This window comes from Camponotus floridanus, unplaced genomic scaffold, assembly GCF_003227725.1.
Source record: "Camponotus floridanus strain SB8 unplaced genomic scaffold, Cflo_v7.5 scaffold143, whole genome shotgun sequence".
NCBI classification, from domain to species: domain Eukaryota; kingdom Metazoa; phylum Arthropoda; class Insecta; order Hymenoptera; family Formicidae; genus Camponotus; species Camponotus floridanus.
This window is the reverse complement of record NW_020229263.1, coordinates 43,460-59,215: the sequence shown is the minus strand read 5'-3', so window position 1 is coordinate 59,215 and position 15,756 is coordinate 43,460. Positions and strand designations below refer to the sequence as shown.

Sequence of the window (15,756 nt, the reverse complement as noted above, 5' to 3'; positions counted from 1 at the left end):
CCTCGAGAGCTTTCCAAAACACTATAATAAAATATTTTTCCCTCAAGCATTTATCGAGTTATGAGGCTTCAAATCATTTCTTAATTTTACATAAACCGTAAAATATCTTGTAAAATATTCACTTTTCGATTATTTTACCTAATACTTTTATGTACAAAATAATGAGAGGAATCAATTGGTGTAAAGAAAACATACAGTTGTTTTTATGAAAAAATATATAATTGTTAATTGCAAATTACATATTTTTTCTTCGGAACAATTATGTGTTTTTTTTTAGACCAATTGATTCCTCTCATTATTTTGTACATAAAAGTATTAAGGTAAAATAATCGAAAAGTGAATATTTTACAAGATATTTTACGGTTTATGTAAAATTAAGAAATGATTTGAAGCCTCATAACTCGATAAATGCTTGAGGGAAAAATATTTTATTATAGTGTTTTGGAAAGTTCTCGAGGTCAGCTATAAGAATATGCAATGAAAAATAGGGGTTCCCATTTAAAAAAAACACTTTGACCTTCAAATAACCTTGAAGGTCAAGCTCAAGGTCAAACTCAAGGTCACGAGATAAAAGCTCGGAGTAAGCCCTACAACTTTTGTCCGAAAAGTTTCTTTGTCCGACCCTTACTTTTCGAGTTATTCCCCCGTACCGGGACTTTTTGAACACCCTGTATACAAGGTGGGGCAAAAGTTCCGGAACGGTCAATTATCTCAGGAAATATTGGTTTATTAAAAAAATGTTTCGAACAAAAGTTGTATGGTTCAAAAAAATCTATCTACTGATCTTATTAGTTTGACCTTGGGTGGCGTTGCCAAGGTCAGGTCAAGGTCACGTCAATTTTTTTAAATTAAACATACCATTTTTGATTCAAGAATCTAATAGCTGATGTCAAGAGCTTTTCAAAACTCTATAATAAAGTATTTTTTCGTTAAGCACATCACAAGTTATGAAGCTTGAAAGTTATAGTACCACCGGCATTAGCATTACCCAAGATATACCACGCGGAGGTTGCACGGTCGGATTTATATCTTTTTTGTTTTGTGATAGTGATGCAACACCGCATTGTCGCCTCCAAGCTCCAAGGAGGAAATCTAGCTATCAGGATTGCCGCGTCAAAAGACACGGTCCGATACGCCGTAATCACCCTAATCGCTATAGAGCGCTGCAGACGTCGCAGCGGTCGGGTCATTTGGTCCGGGGCAAATGCTGCTCCCCAAACTGGGGCCGCATACATCGCAACCGAAGTGAGAACGGATGCAAATAACTGTCGTTTCCGCTCACACGGGCTTCTCAGGTTCAGCATAATCCTGCATAGTGCTCTACCGGCTTTGGACACCTTAGCCTCCACGTACTTAATATGACCCCGTCTGCGCCCCTCCTCGCCTCCCGCGACCAATCGCTAATAAGCGTGCGCGACATTCGCGATTGGTCGCGGGAGGCGAGGAGGGGCGCAGACCCCCAGCGAAGATCGTATAAATTAAACGCACGATCGATAATGCAATCAATAAGCCTGCGATTATCAGCGATTATAATAAGCGCGAAGAAGATATGGCAGCGTACACAAATCAAGAATACTACGACATGCTGATGGCACTTGGCGAGTGTCACGGGCAGCAGAATCCTGCTGCAAGAAGATACGCCGAATTATATCCAAATCGAAGACATCCATCGGGTCATGTCATACTTGGAGCAGCTCAAAGATTATACGATACTGGCAGTGTCCTGCCGAACAAACATGACGCTGGGAGAAATCGCAGCGTTAGAAATGTACGGAATACAGAAAGAGTTCTACGTACTTTCGAGGATAATCCCGAAACAAGTATTCGGGTAGTCGCTCGAGAACATGATTTATCGTATACAACCGTACAAAGAATATTAAAAGAAGAAAAGTTGCACGCGTTTCATTATACACGCGTGCAGCATTTACGACCAGCAGATTACCCTGCAAGACGAACGTTTTGCGAAAATTTTTTGCGAAACGTCGATCAAGATCCAAGATATTCCTCTCGTGTGATATTCAGCGATGAATCGCTATTCACACAAGAAGGAATTTTTAATGTGCATAATATGCACTTTTGGAGCGAAGAAAATCCGAGAGTCACGCGATTACGAAATTTTCAAACTCGTTGGAAAATTAATGTATGGGCTGGAATGGTGAAATACTTGGTCCGGTTATTCTTCCAGACATTTTAACTGGAAGAACCTACGTCGATTTTTTAACAGAAAATCTACCACATTTCCTGGAAGATGTGCCATTATTTGAAAGAAATAATATTATCTTTCAACAAGACGGTGCCCAACACAACGCCAGAATTGTTACAAATTTTTTGAACGAGAATTTTCCTGGACGCTGGATGGGTCGATACGGCCCGATACGTTGGCCCGCAAGATCTCCGGATCTCAACCCTCTAGATTTTTTCTTATGGGGATACTGTAAGGAAATCATTTATAAAACGCTTCCCGAAAATATCGAAGATCTAGAGACAAGATTACGATTCGCTATTTGGAATATCGACGAAGAAATAATGGAAAACGTCGAAAGAAATTTATTAAAACGCATGAGAGATGCGTTAGGATGGATGGCGGGCATTTTGAGCATCTGCTCTAAAATTTTTTTTAATCAATCCGCTCTTTTCAGAGCGACCAATACATTTTCACGTTGGAACATTTTTGCATTGTGAGCAGAATAAAAATAAATTTTCCCAAATGTAATTTGTTAATTACATTATTCCTGCGATTGACTGAAATCTTCGCATCGTGAATGCAATAGTTTCGAAAATGTAATAACGCATAACACATGCTTTTTAAAATAATAATTATTTATTATGATTAAAAATAGTTATTATTTATAATAAATAATTAATTATTTTAAGTACGTTTCATGTTTTATACGTTTCATGTTTTCTACCGCATTCGCAATGAGAAAGTTTTAGCCGATTGTTCGTCTTATCTCGCGTCAATCACGCGCCACGTGCAAGTCGTTTATTGTTAGATGTCGCGTGTCGCGTTTCTGGCAACACATAACCCTCGTGGTCGCGCAGTCTCCGCGGTCCGTCGCTTCGCGTCGAGTCATGTGTTCTCTCGCATTCGCGTTTCTTTTAAAGTAATTTTTAGTCTCGATAAAACGATGTGAATCGAGTGAGTAATAAACAGAATAATAAACTCGTTATCGCGTAATCTGTGTTAATCGAGTGTAAGAGTGTTTCGAAGTGAGAAAGTTTCGATGTGTCGCGCATTTCTAACAGCGGTGCAGCGATCTGATAATCGTGCAGTAGTTACAACAATACGTAGCATGAAGATTCGCTACGCTGCTACAAGGTGAGTGAGCAATCTCTCTCTCTCTCTCTCTCTCTCTCTTTTACGCACACACTCCGCCATACACACATCGCGTGTAGCAATCAGCTGATTACAACGTTCGACAGTCGGCGATCCGGAATAACTTTTAATAATTAACATTATTTTAAGGAACACGTATTCCTGATGTAATTCTAAGACATTTTCTTCTTTACCAAAATTTTATTTAAAGCATAATTTTATGTTATAAGATAAAATAGTTAGTGACTCATGCAGTGGTAATCGCCTGTCGGTCGATCAGCTGCGCCCGCGCTCGCGGCGCGCCGGGCCGCCCCTGCCTGCCTCCTGTACCCGATGCATGATTTACTAATTATTTTTGCTTATAATTCAAAAACTAACCTTCAAATCAAATTTTGGTAAAGAAAAAATTGTCTTAGAATAGTGTCAGGAATACGTCATTTTAAAGACGGAAGGTTTTTCGGGATCTCCCTGTATATCTGCATGATAAGTAGTTCGCAACAATCTTACGTAGATAATCCGGAAAGCCTCTACGTTCCATTACGGAAAGAATAACGCTCCACGGTATCGAGTTAAACGCATTAGCAATGTCCAACCCCACCGCGATCGCAAAGGCGTTATTATCGCGTATTAACAACCTGCGTAAGATCATGGACCCGAAGAAGAGCATCAATTGTCGATCTAGTCCGACGAAACCCATACTGATTGCACGATAATGAACGTGTCTCATCCTCCTCTAGCCAGTTATTTATCCTGTCCGCGATAATGCTTTCGAGAGTTTTACCTATGTCGTCCAACATGCAAATTGGACGTACCTTGACTTCTTCCGGGATAGTTATTGGTCCCTTGGGAATAAGAACGAGCATGGCTCTCTTCCAGGATTTGGGAAAGATACTTTTCCTCAGACATAGCGTAAAGATATTCGCTAAGTGTACGAATATAATATCCGACACTTTCTTCCAGACCGATGATTTTATATTGTCCGGACCCGGAGCCGTATTCTTACTCGGACGCTTTTTAATAAGTCTTATAACTTCGATAGTATCGACCACAATTTCATCTACATCTACGAGAGGGATTTCAGAAGAGGAAACCTGACGTGCCGGACGACCAGGAAATAGAGAATCTAACAGTTTACTAAGAGTTTTTACTTCAAGCGTTTCAGATAGGGCAGGGCTAGCCCTGCGAAGTTTGCCCATCACGAGTTTGTAGGGCAAGCCCCACGGGTCAGAGTCAATAGAAGCTATCAGCTCAGCCCATGAGGCATTCTTGGCCTTTTTAATAACTTTTCTAAGTGCATTTTTTGTCATTCCGTATGCTTTTCTCTTATCGAGTATATTCTCGGAGTCGCTACCGCGCTTAGCGCGAGACCAGAGTCTTCTCGCTCTTATCGTGGCGTTCCTAAGATCACTAATTTCCGCCGTCCACCAGTATGTCTGCCGTTTCTTATTCTTTCGCAAAACTAAAGGAGCGGCCGCGTTACAGGCGCTGTTCATAATTTTCATGAGCCATGTAACATATAATTCCGGTTCTTGCAAAGCATCTTCCGGAATATCAGCATTAGCCAAAAACTCTATTACTTCTGTAAACAAATTACTATCAAGTTTCGCGAAATTCCATCTCTTATGAGTAGACATTCTGCTTTTTTAGATCGTTGACTTGAACCTTTAATTCTCAACATACTGATGATCAGAAAGTGTTTCGGTATGTTCCAGAACTGACCAATTCTCCACATACTCAAGTAGTCCGGGAGAGGCCCACGACAGATCTACAATAGAGCATCCTTGCGGCCTTACACATGTATAGGCTGTTCCAGTATTTAACAACCTAAGGTCTAAAGAAGCAAACCATCTCTCAACTAGCTCCCCTCTTACATTTGTCCCTGATGATCCCCATAAAATGGAGTGCGCGTTAAAGTCGCCGCAAACTAGAGAGAAACGAGACATAGTCTCGTTAGCATTACACAAACCATGTAAAAAATGCCTAAATGTACAAATGGGAACATTAGGTGACACATAACATGAGATTACACTAATTACGCCAATGCGAACCGAAACCTTCACCACGGCCTGAACAGCGACATTTTAAACTCCCGGAATTCTCCGGCCTCCACATAACTGCAGCGAGTCCATCGGAACTTAAGAAGCAGGTGTTATTTCCTGCTAGCCTGCGTGGGAGTTCGGATATGATTGCCAGGCCTACGTCAAACTCAGCCATATGTTGTCTGAGAAGATCAAGAGCTCCCCAGCTATGATTCAGATTAATTTGAATCATTTTAATTGCTTCCATCATAATCAGGTCTTTGCGAAATTTTCCTACTTTTATCTATTGGAATCTTTTTAATAGGCTGTACTCCACTAGGGAACCCTTGATTTTCCAGACAACTCGGGGAGCCTATCCTGTGCCTAAAATCTTTGCCTGATTCCTCACAGATGAGACATCTTGGTATGCCAGCATTACATGAACCAGCTGTGTGTCCCATCAGACCGCAACGGAAGCAAGCTCCAGTTCTGTCGATCTCCGATCTACAATTGTTGCGAACGTGACCGAAGCATCAGCACTTGTAACACTGGACCGGACGCTTACGGAGTAATTCAATTTTTACCCTGGTCCAGCCCAGCATCACCGAACTCCTCTCTGCAATTTTCACCGCTGTTTGTAATGGGCAACTTACCCATGTGGCGCCCATCCCATCGCGCATATTAATTATGGGACTGACCTTAAATTCCTCTCGTGGACAGCCGCTCATAGACTCCATTTCCGAGTATACTTCCTCAGTTGTTGTTGAGGGGTCAATTCCTCGCAGACGCAGCTCTCCCATAGCAACTGGGTTGTAAACTTTAGCCTCGTCACCAAGGACCTCTGCAAGATGAGTTTTCAATGTCCCAGCCAGTTGTTTCCCCTGCGGTCTGGGCACTTCAATGATGATCGCGTCGTTCATCGCCCTGCGGATGACTGTGGTCTGAATTCCCAGATCTTTAAGGGAAACTCTTTCTCTGGCCTTGGCCAAGATTTCCACGTAGGTAGCGCCCTCAGACTTGCTGGTAATGGTAACGACTGCCGGTTTGATTAACTTTTTACCTGGCTTAACGGTATTATTCCTCGAGTTAGTAATTCTCTTCCGCGGGTTTAATGTCTCTTGTTTATTAAAAAGAGTCTGCGCGCGCTTGCCTTTCCTTCCCACCTTAACCCATTCATCACTATCAGGTGGAGGGTAGAGAACTACAGGATTACAAGAAGGAACCAATTGCCTTTTCAATGACCTTAATACGCCTTTTCAATGACCTTAATATGCCCGTGCGATTTGTTAGAATTGTCTAGCTTAGCAGATGCTTTGTTTAACCTACTAGAATATGAATTAGTTTTAGTATTATTACTATTAGTATTCTTAGCATTTAAGTCGAATTTTAGACTATCTACATTACTATTCTTAGATTTAGAATTAATCTCTACAGTCCGTATATTCCAGGGCGTAGCATCTTCACCCTTAGGCCACTGCAACTCACGTTCCATGTAGTCTGCATCAGTCGAACACCCGGGGGGAGTTGCTAAATAGAGGTTCAATCTCCATCTCAACACGATTTACATCCTGTTGTTTTATAGGTGCAGAGATAATATCCTTCTCTCTGTTCTTCTTCGATTTCCTCCTTTGTGACGTAGGTAGTCTTCTTGGCGTTTTCATATCAACCTGAGTTGAGTAACGAGTTTTAGCGGCAGGAAATGGGCCATAGCCCTCCTTCAACGACCTCACCTCGCGCTCCAGATTGGCCATCATCTTCCGTAGATTCAAAATTTCATTGCTCTGCGCCTGTTCTTTGCGCTTCAGTTCGCTAAGCTCTTCCTTTAAGACGAAGTTTTCATTCCTAAGGCTAAAAATATCTCCCATTGTAGTGAGCTTCTCTATCATGGCCTTTGTTATTTCCATTCCGATTAGCCTGCTTTCTTTCATGCGGCCAGCGACACGCCCATTAATATTACTGCAACATCTCCTCTGTTGCTCCAGTTCCGCTAAATGAGCAAGACATCTTTCACCCAGGGCTGCTGGGTCCATCTTCAGCCAATCTTCTCTAGAGTACTGAAGCTTCTTCTCTGCCTCCTCTTTGGTGACTATTATGGGCGCTGGAGGTTTCTTCTTAGTTTTAGTTACCGACTTTTCTATGGTGCGATCCAGGAAACTTCTTCTAATGTCACTCTTTTTCTGCGCTTTCTTGCTAGAAGAGCAATAATTGCTTGTTCCGCCACTATCTGTGTTAGATTCCGAGTAGTCTCGAGTTATCCTTTTGGATTTCTTCTTTTTGCATCCTCTATCAAAAACAGATGATCTACTCCAATCATCATCAGAGGCTATCTTTGTACCACTTATATTATCGTCCTTTTGAATGCGAGTCACCAGGGAGTCAAAATACTCTTCCCTGCGTGCTGAACTAGATTTACGAGACCTTATCGTTGTATCCGTCTGTGTTAAATTATCTGCATCCTTTATATAAGTTCTTCGACTAGAATCCGCCATTTCCTTATTTGCACTCGCTCTAGTGATCCGCCGCTCGAATAATGATAAAGCTTCAGATTTTTCGCTAAGTGCTGCACTCGCTTCAACAAGATACATCATCAGTACCGCTCTCATTCTCTCGTGCAAATTCATCACTGTTATTACTCACAAGAAATTCAACCGATTCAATCACCCTCGCCTTGATGGGTCTACGGGAGCTAGGACCTTCATAACCATCTGTTTTACTTCCGGGAGATGTTAGGGCTTTTCTTTTCTTTTCCTCCACGATCTGAGTGGATATATCCTCAGCTATAGCTGTGGCAGGTGTGTCCATTAAGACACAGGACACCACCTCCATGGGATCTGTTTCAGCAGTAACTACTTGGTCTGCTAGGACGCTGCCTGAAACCACAGTGCCCCAACAGTGCCCTCGCCTGATTCCCGTCCTAAGACGGTCGACCCGATGGCGTCGGGCGCACCATCGTACCGGACCCTGGAGGATCCGAGGGCTCCCTGAGACAGTAAGATTTTATCATTTTCATCTGTCATAGCCATTTCTTGTATACGTTTTGGAGACCAGATTCGAGGGTCTCCGACTCTAGAGCGATTGGATGAGTCGAGATCCCGGGTACGCTCAACCCTACTGGAACTGTGGATTATATTGTGTTCCAGTTCCTCGGACGATCTTCGTAGATCCACTGATGGAAGTATTGAACTAGACAATTCGTCCATCTGTCTATCGATATTCATTAGAATATTTTTCTTATCCGCAATGCATTTATTTATATCCTGCAACGCAGCCTTAGAAAGGTCGATCTCATTAATCATTCTTTTATCAAGAATGATTTCAAGTTCTGGCATGGTGGAAGTATACATGGTGTGCTTAGTTTGCGAGTGTTTCTCTCTAAAATCTCCTTTCTCTGTCTTTTCTCTGCAGCGAAATACGCAGGCCTGCCAACCATGTTTAGCTTTGCAAAGTTTATACGACTGATTCAACTATATTTGTCGTACGTTGTCTATTTGCATTCTATCCATCTCTTTTTATCACGTACAGTTACTGCTATGACAGCACTTTATACCTTTATTACATATATATTAACGGGTATAACCATAATCATTTTTCGTTTCACTATTTTTAACGTTTCATTTTTCGTTTCACTATTTTTAACGTTTCACTATTGTTAATTATTACAAACGGATATATATACATATTTATAAACTTATTAAATTGCGTGTTTGAAAATTATATATATTTATTTCTTTTTTATTATAATTGTCCGATAAAAATAGAGAAATAAAGTTTTTTAGCGGATAAATATTTTAGTACATTTATTGAAATAGTGAATTTTATAACTGTTCAAGTAAAGAATGGTTAAAAGAAATAAATGGATATCAATAAGGCAGATTCATTACACATTCGTATTATATTATATACACAGGTTGCATTACAAAATTTGTAAAGTCAAGTTTATAATTAACAATGTAATACAATACAAATTATATTATAATAATATTATAATAACAATCTTAGTTAATATTTCCAGTTTACATTAATATTATTTTACAAAAATTTATATTATTTATATATACATTTATATTTTGCCGTAGTTTTCATTGACATAGACACAATTTTTTTCATTTTTCTTGTCTGTTTTCGTTTATCGTTTTCTGTATAAGATCTTTTATTAATAGTCCTTACTCGTATGTATGTCCGCGTTCGTACTAGACATTGCAATACATCTTGCGGGATACACGGATCGTATTCTTCGTTATTTTGTACTAGTTTAATCACTTTCTGGATGACGTAATCTTCTTTGGAGAAATAATGCCCATGAAAATCATTAAAGCACTTTTCTACAAGTCGACTCATTCGAAGAAGTTCTATCGAAGGATATATCAAATATCCTTTCGAAACAACTTTAATCCAGTTTGTTTCTGTATTTTCATTACTAGCAATGCCAGTGCGTTCTCCCAAATGTGGATATTTCCTCTTAAAACGGTGTGCAATATATCCTGCGACGTACTGCAAGCCTTCTTCTTGTACAATATGAGACGCGTTTTTACTGTCTGACGTAGAATTTTCAGAATGTACACCTTGCATAAAATCGAACAGTTCATCTACATCGTAGTCATCGTCGAAATCTTCCTGAATCGATTCGTCATTATTATCATACGCGGAATCCTGTTGTAATTCTTCCGGGGAAATATTTATGATGCTGACGAATAATTCTTTCGTTAAAATTATTTCTTCTTTATCAGAGTGTTCTTCAAATTTGAAATTGGTGCATTCATTAGTCGGAAGAATTGAATTAGTTTTAGTGGATTCTGGACTGTTCAATTTAATTCCACGTGTTGGAGTTGATGTGCACATTTGCTTCAAAGTTGATGCAATTACTGTTGGGATAACCGCTGTTGAAGTTTTTCGTGCTGCTGACGTCGATGGAATTTGAGAATCTGCAGAAATTGATGACAAATCCTCAGCAGTATATGAAGACATACAACTTGTGTTCACATCTTCCTCCGTATTTCGATTCATAGTAAACACTGCGTGCAAATGTTTACCTAGGACATACCATCTGAGTCTATATCTGAATTCGTAGCCTGAAGGATGATCTTTGCAGGAACCCATTGCTCTTATATATGCAAAGAAGTTTTCCAATACATCCTGCTGAAGACGTCTTGTTAAAAGGTATTGAAACTGTTGCTCATGTGTCCTTTTTAGCTGATCATATAATCCTCGAAGTGATGCATTGCTAATTAAAATTCCTTTTTGGAATGGCATTATTGATTTTTTTGAGCAGACTTTCATATTTTCAACGTACAAAGTCATTAAGATTAAACTTTGCTCCTGTTTTTCAATGTCCACTCCGAAACCGTTAACGCCTGGATGCGCACCATATTTTTGTTGTGAATTGTGTACGTCAAACCAATTATTGACAGTTGAAACAAAATCTGAGAATTTGGCATATTCACGAACTTTTAAAATGCCACGTTCACCAGCCCATTTAATTGCTTTCGCCGCTGTGTGTGACCAAATTTGTGCCGCTGGCCGGACAGCCTGCCTAAGCGAATTACGAGCGTCCAAAATCCGTTGCGTTATACAATGTGCAACATGAAGATCGCCGTCTTTGTTCATGTCAATAATTACTTGAAAGACTGCAGCAGTAAATGGTTCACTGCAATTCGGCAACAATAAACCTTTGTCGATGAACCAATTCCTCAGCAGCTTTAAAAGATGTGGAACGTCAGCAAAAACGAATATCTTGGCATTCTTTATCACGGGATGTTCAAAGAAGTGATTTTCTGGGGTAATATTCAATTCTCCCCATACCCCTTTATTACCCATATCACTAGTGATGGCAACAACCTCGTATCCTGCATCATATAAACGATTTACACCTTCTATAAGTATGTCTTTTGTCATTGGCTGATCAAATTTATAATAAATAGGTTGCTTCCATTTGCTGAATAATCCGCGGACCATAATTACTTGAACTTTTTTACATGGGCCTACTAGTTTCTCAATCTTGAATCGAAGCAGACCTCTGGAGATAGGGCCATCTCATCGAAAGTGATAACAGTGATTTTTTCGAACGATGTAAGCTCTTTGCCCTTCTCTCGCATCACTGCAAGAACGTCTGATAAAAATCCTTCCCGGATGTCGAATTTCTTCAAAGCCCACTTTCTTAATGTCGACAATGATGGTAAAGGATAATTTAGCTTCAATCTTAAATACATATATGCTTTTGGGCTAACACTGCGTAGTGAAATGGCTGAAGCATAGTCATCAATCCACCAGTGAACCCACCTTCGACGTTCAACGATGCGTCGTATTTGACCCTCCGTGAAATATGGTTTGATTATTTCTTTTACCTGCTCTTCGGACAGTTTTTGCACAAGATTTTTGTTGATATTGGCTGTCACAGATCTAGCATGGAGATCATTGAGTGTGTTTTTCAATTCCTCGTTTTCTCTCATAAGATTTTTTATACGGTCATTTTTCTGCAATAATTGCAATTTTAATGCATCGCATTCCTGTTGAATCGATCGTCGATCTTCAAAACCGCGTAGCTTAGACAGTACGTGAAATTCACCAACTGAACGGCGATGTTGTAATTCAGCCATCAGCCAGTCAATTGTGACGTTCGGGTCATTATTAGTTGTTGACTTGTAGACGCTGCCGCTAATACTGCTACTACAATTTTCCATCATAAATCTAGAAAAATATATTCATATATTTAAAATGTTTCAATATTAAATATACGTGTAAACATGATAAATATATAATGCCATCGAAAGTGTGTGAACGCAAAGACATTTCTCAAACTGTATCTTGTTGGAAAGCACCCATTATGTGAGATCTTTGAACTATATTATACAAATCGTTTTTTAACGGGATTTGCAAAAAGATCAATATACATACCGCTGTTTACGCTTCCACGATGGAGTACCCTCTTCGCTGGCGCATTCTTGGACTTTCGATGCAACCTCGATGCCCCTTTTCACAGCAGTTCTGGACGATATCTTTCCCGCTGTACTTGTACGTAGGATGTTTCGGCAAACAACATTTTTCTTTCTTTGAGATCTGCAATAAGAATGATTATTCACTCTGCTAACACAAGTAATATTAAAGAATAAGTTACGGAAAATGGAATCGTTAATTTCAACATGCCTTCTCGGAAAAGTAGCACCATATACATTGTCACATGCATTATATGAGCTCGGTGGTGTTCGACATATTAAACATATATCATCCAGTCGTTGACTGCAATAAAAGTATGAAAACATGCAATAAAAGTATGAAAGAACATGCAATAAAAGTTTGAAAGAACATGCAAGAAAAGAATGCTCTAAATTATATACATATAGAAAAACACTTCTAATCGCAACAAATATCGACACAAAATTGCATAACGATTCGATAAAACTTCATCCTTAATACTCACATTTAAACATCAGCATGTACAATTTTCAGAAAAAGTCACTTTTATGAATCATTGCATATTAATTTGTATTGGAAGGCTATTCTTTGAAATATTATTTGTCATAAAAGAAATAAAATAATTTTGCATTATTTTCTTAATTTTCAGAAACATTTGAAGCCTATCCAGACAAACTTGCATAGTCGCATAAACATAAAGAAATTGATTGGTCCATACGCAAATGCATAAAGAAATGGACCAATTTCTAAGTATACTACCTAAGTATTTAAAAAAACATTGCAAAACGCGATATTTTAGGAAAATCATTTTAGCTCCACTTTCATGCAATTTCAGTTTCAAATTTGGGCTAATTTATGATTCTTACCTGCTAGACTGATATTCCGATGCTTCGATGTCATTCGTTTTTTCCCCTGCATTCGATGAACCACCGACGCTATCGTTTTGCAAAGATTCTTCTGCCATTGGTTGATTGCCTGAATCCATTTCAGTAATCGATCCTTCTTTCATACATGTTTTGACAGGAAGTAAAAAATCTTTGTAGATTACTTTGCAGTTCATGCGAACGGTATCGCCAATGCTGAAAATAAAAAATTATACTTATTATGAAATTATAACATAATAAGAGTGTACATTGTAATATGGAATATATTTTACTGATATTCATAGTTACCTATTTTCCATTGATGACAAAAATAACGTTGGAACTGCACTTGGAATAAGCTTTCGTCTTCGAATGCCACCTCTATTTTTATGATTCCTCTTTCCTTTTAAGAATGAATCTTACGTGAAATGTGCAGAACAGATTCTTGCTGAAAACAATGTAAGTGATATAAACATACATTATAAATGTTCAAAATGGGGATAAGAAAGATATGTTTTATACAGTGCAGTAAGGTAAACATTGTCATGCAAAACAAAAATGCAATACATGAAATAATTTGACATATGTACAGAATATTGTCACATTGATATTTACATTTTGAAGTATATTTACATTTACAATATAATATATTTCTTTAATTCTTCAAAACTAAGAATTGCATCACATTCTGCTGTAAGTACAATCTTTGAATAACAAAATATGACATAAAAACTGAGATATAAATAATAAATCCATTGGATCAAACATGATTCTGTGTAAAGTAAGCTAAGTGCAATTCGATTCAGCGACAAACTATTCTTCGACTGTGTATCACTGAATATAGATAAATCTTAATAACTCCTATTCTCAAAGTTTCAGTTCAAAAAAAGAAAAACATGATTCATTTATATTTCTTGCCCTAACCTACAAAATTATCTCTCGGTTTTACAAATTATTATCTTTTAATATTATTTAATAAGACTTGTAGGACTTACCATTTTTAATATTTGTAGGCAGATGAATCTCTCCAATTCTTTGAATCCCTCACGCATTATAGGATTTTCGGGCAATTGGAAGAAACTTACTTGTTCCGTTGCACATATCTCTCTAGTGTTTTTGCAGCATTTCACTACGCAGCGTACCATTTTTAATAAACGCGAATTCAATAACTCGGCAGTAGCATTATCTCGACACTCTTGTCCTCAAAATTTCGCTCGATCCGTTAGACACGTTATTCTGCTGCGGTAATATCCCGAGAGAGAAAGATGATGCAATCACGGGACATGAGACAAAGATACCGTTAACGCAGTCGAGACAACTTGCCGACGTTAAACATTTCATTTTTCATGGTTGGCAGCACTACGTTTTTAGCGACACTTCGGCAAGAAAAGGGGCGTGGTTTAACCAAACCGAGCACACCATGTATACTTCCACCATGAGTTCTGGATTGCTGGGTACTTCTTCCTCCTGAAGGCGTGTCTTTTCCAACGACCTAATATGTCCATCCTTCAGTAAGGATAGTTCATCTCCGATTGGAGATGTTATACCTCTAAGCAGACTGATCTCCGAGAGATAGTCCTGTTCGCGAACCTCAAGTAGCTTAATTTTATGTTGCAGATACGTCCGTGCGAGGCACATCTGTTGGCCATAGTCATAGAGTAGCTTAGTATACGCAATTGTATATCGGATATTATTCTGGAAAACAGACTTATTCATCGACGCAAAATACGCCTCGACAGAATGCAAATTGCGTAGGGCGCACCCTATCATATTCTCTGGGGTAACGTTATTCGCAACCATCCTATTCATAAGGTCGCGAAAATCTGCCATCTCCATTACGTTATTTTATTTATATATTTTGTGTTAGTTGTATATATAATTATATCTATACTAACTTATTATAATCTATTACAATACAATAATTCTTACAATAACCGCTAATATTATTATTAAAGCTAACTTATACACTAATTATACATATATTGTAAATATATAAGTACAGAGTAATTATATTCTTAGTACACGTAACGCTCACAATCAAAAAATGTTATACTCGTTTGTTATCCTCAGATAGCGATTTAACAATAATCAAAATAGCAATATTTCTACGTGTGGGGGTAAATTGGGTCAGCAGCATGCCAATCCCCCTAATGCGCATCTAAAAATCTTGCACCAAATTTACTGCGCAACCAAATTAGAATTTTATTCTTACTACCATGAGGGGGAGGATCGATTAGGTGCTATTTTGTCAACGCGCATCCCCTTTCAATTGCGTATGTCTACTGCGCATCGATTTAAAGTCGCACTTCCGGTCAACGGTTCTAGCCCGTACGCCGGATGGCGAATGCAACAGCGGGACGCAAATGTTCTAATTATACTTCCTTCTATAGGAAATTATCAGAATTTAATTCTGACTAATATTCAACAACGATTAAGCATTCTGCATTACTTAGAGTATTGTATAATTAGATTATTGTTAACAATTATTAATTGATTAAGTTTATCCAAAATTTTTCACCTACAAGTCATTCAATGATTATTCAATGTATTCAATCGAATTTTCAGACACGTTTCTTGTATATAGGACCTAAGTTTTCGATCTAGTGATTTTCTCCCCGCTCACAACTCTACACATTACATAGTTCGTGAC

General features: G+C 38.6%; 1 pseudogene; it reads right to left on the bottom strand.

Annotated features, from left to right (window-relative positions):
- Window positions 1-12,541: 12,541 nt before the first annotated feature.
- On the bottom strand, window positions 12,542-14,447 carry LOC112637221 (annotated as a pseudogene).
- Between the last annotated feature and the right edge of the window lie 1,309 nt (window positions 14,448-15,756).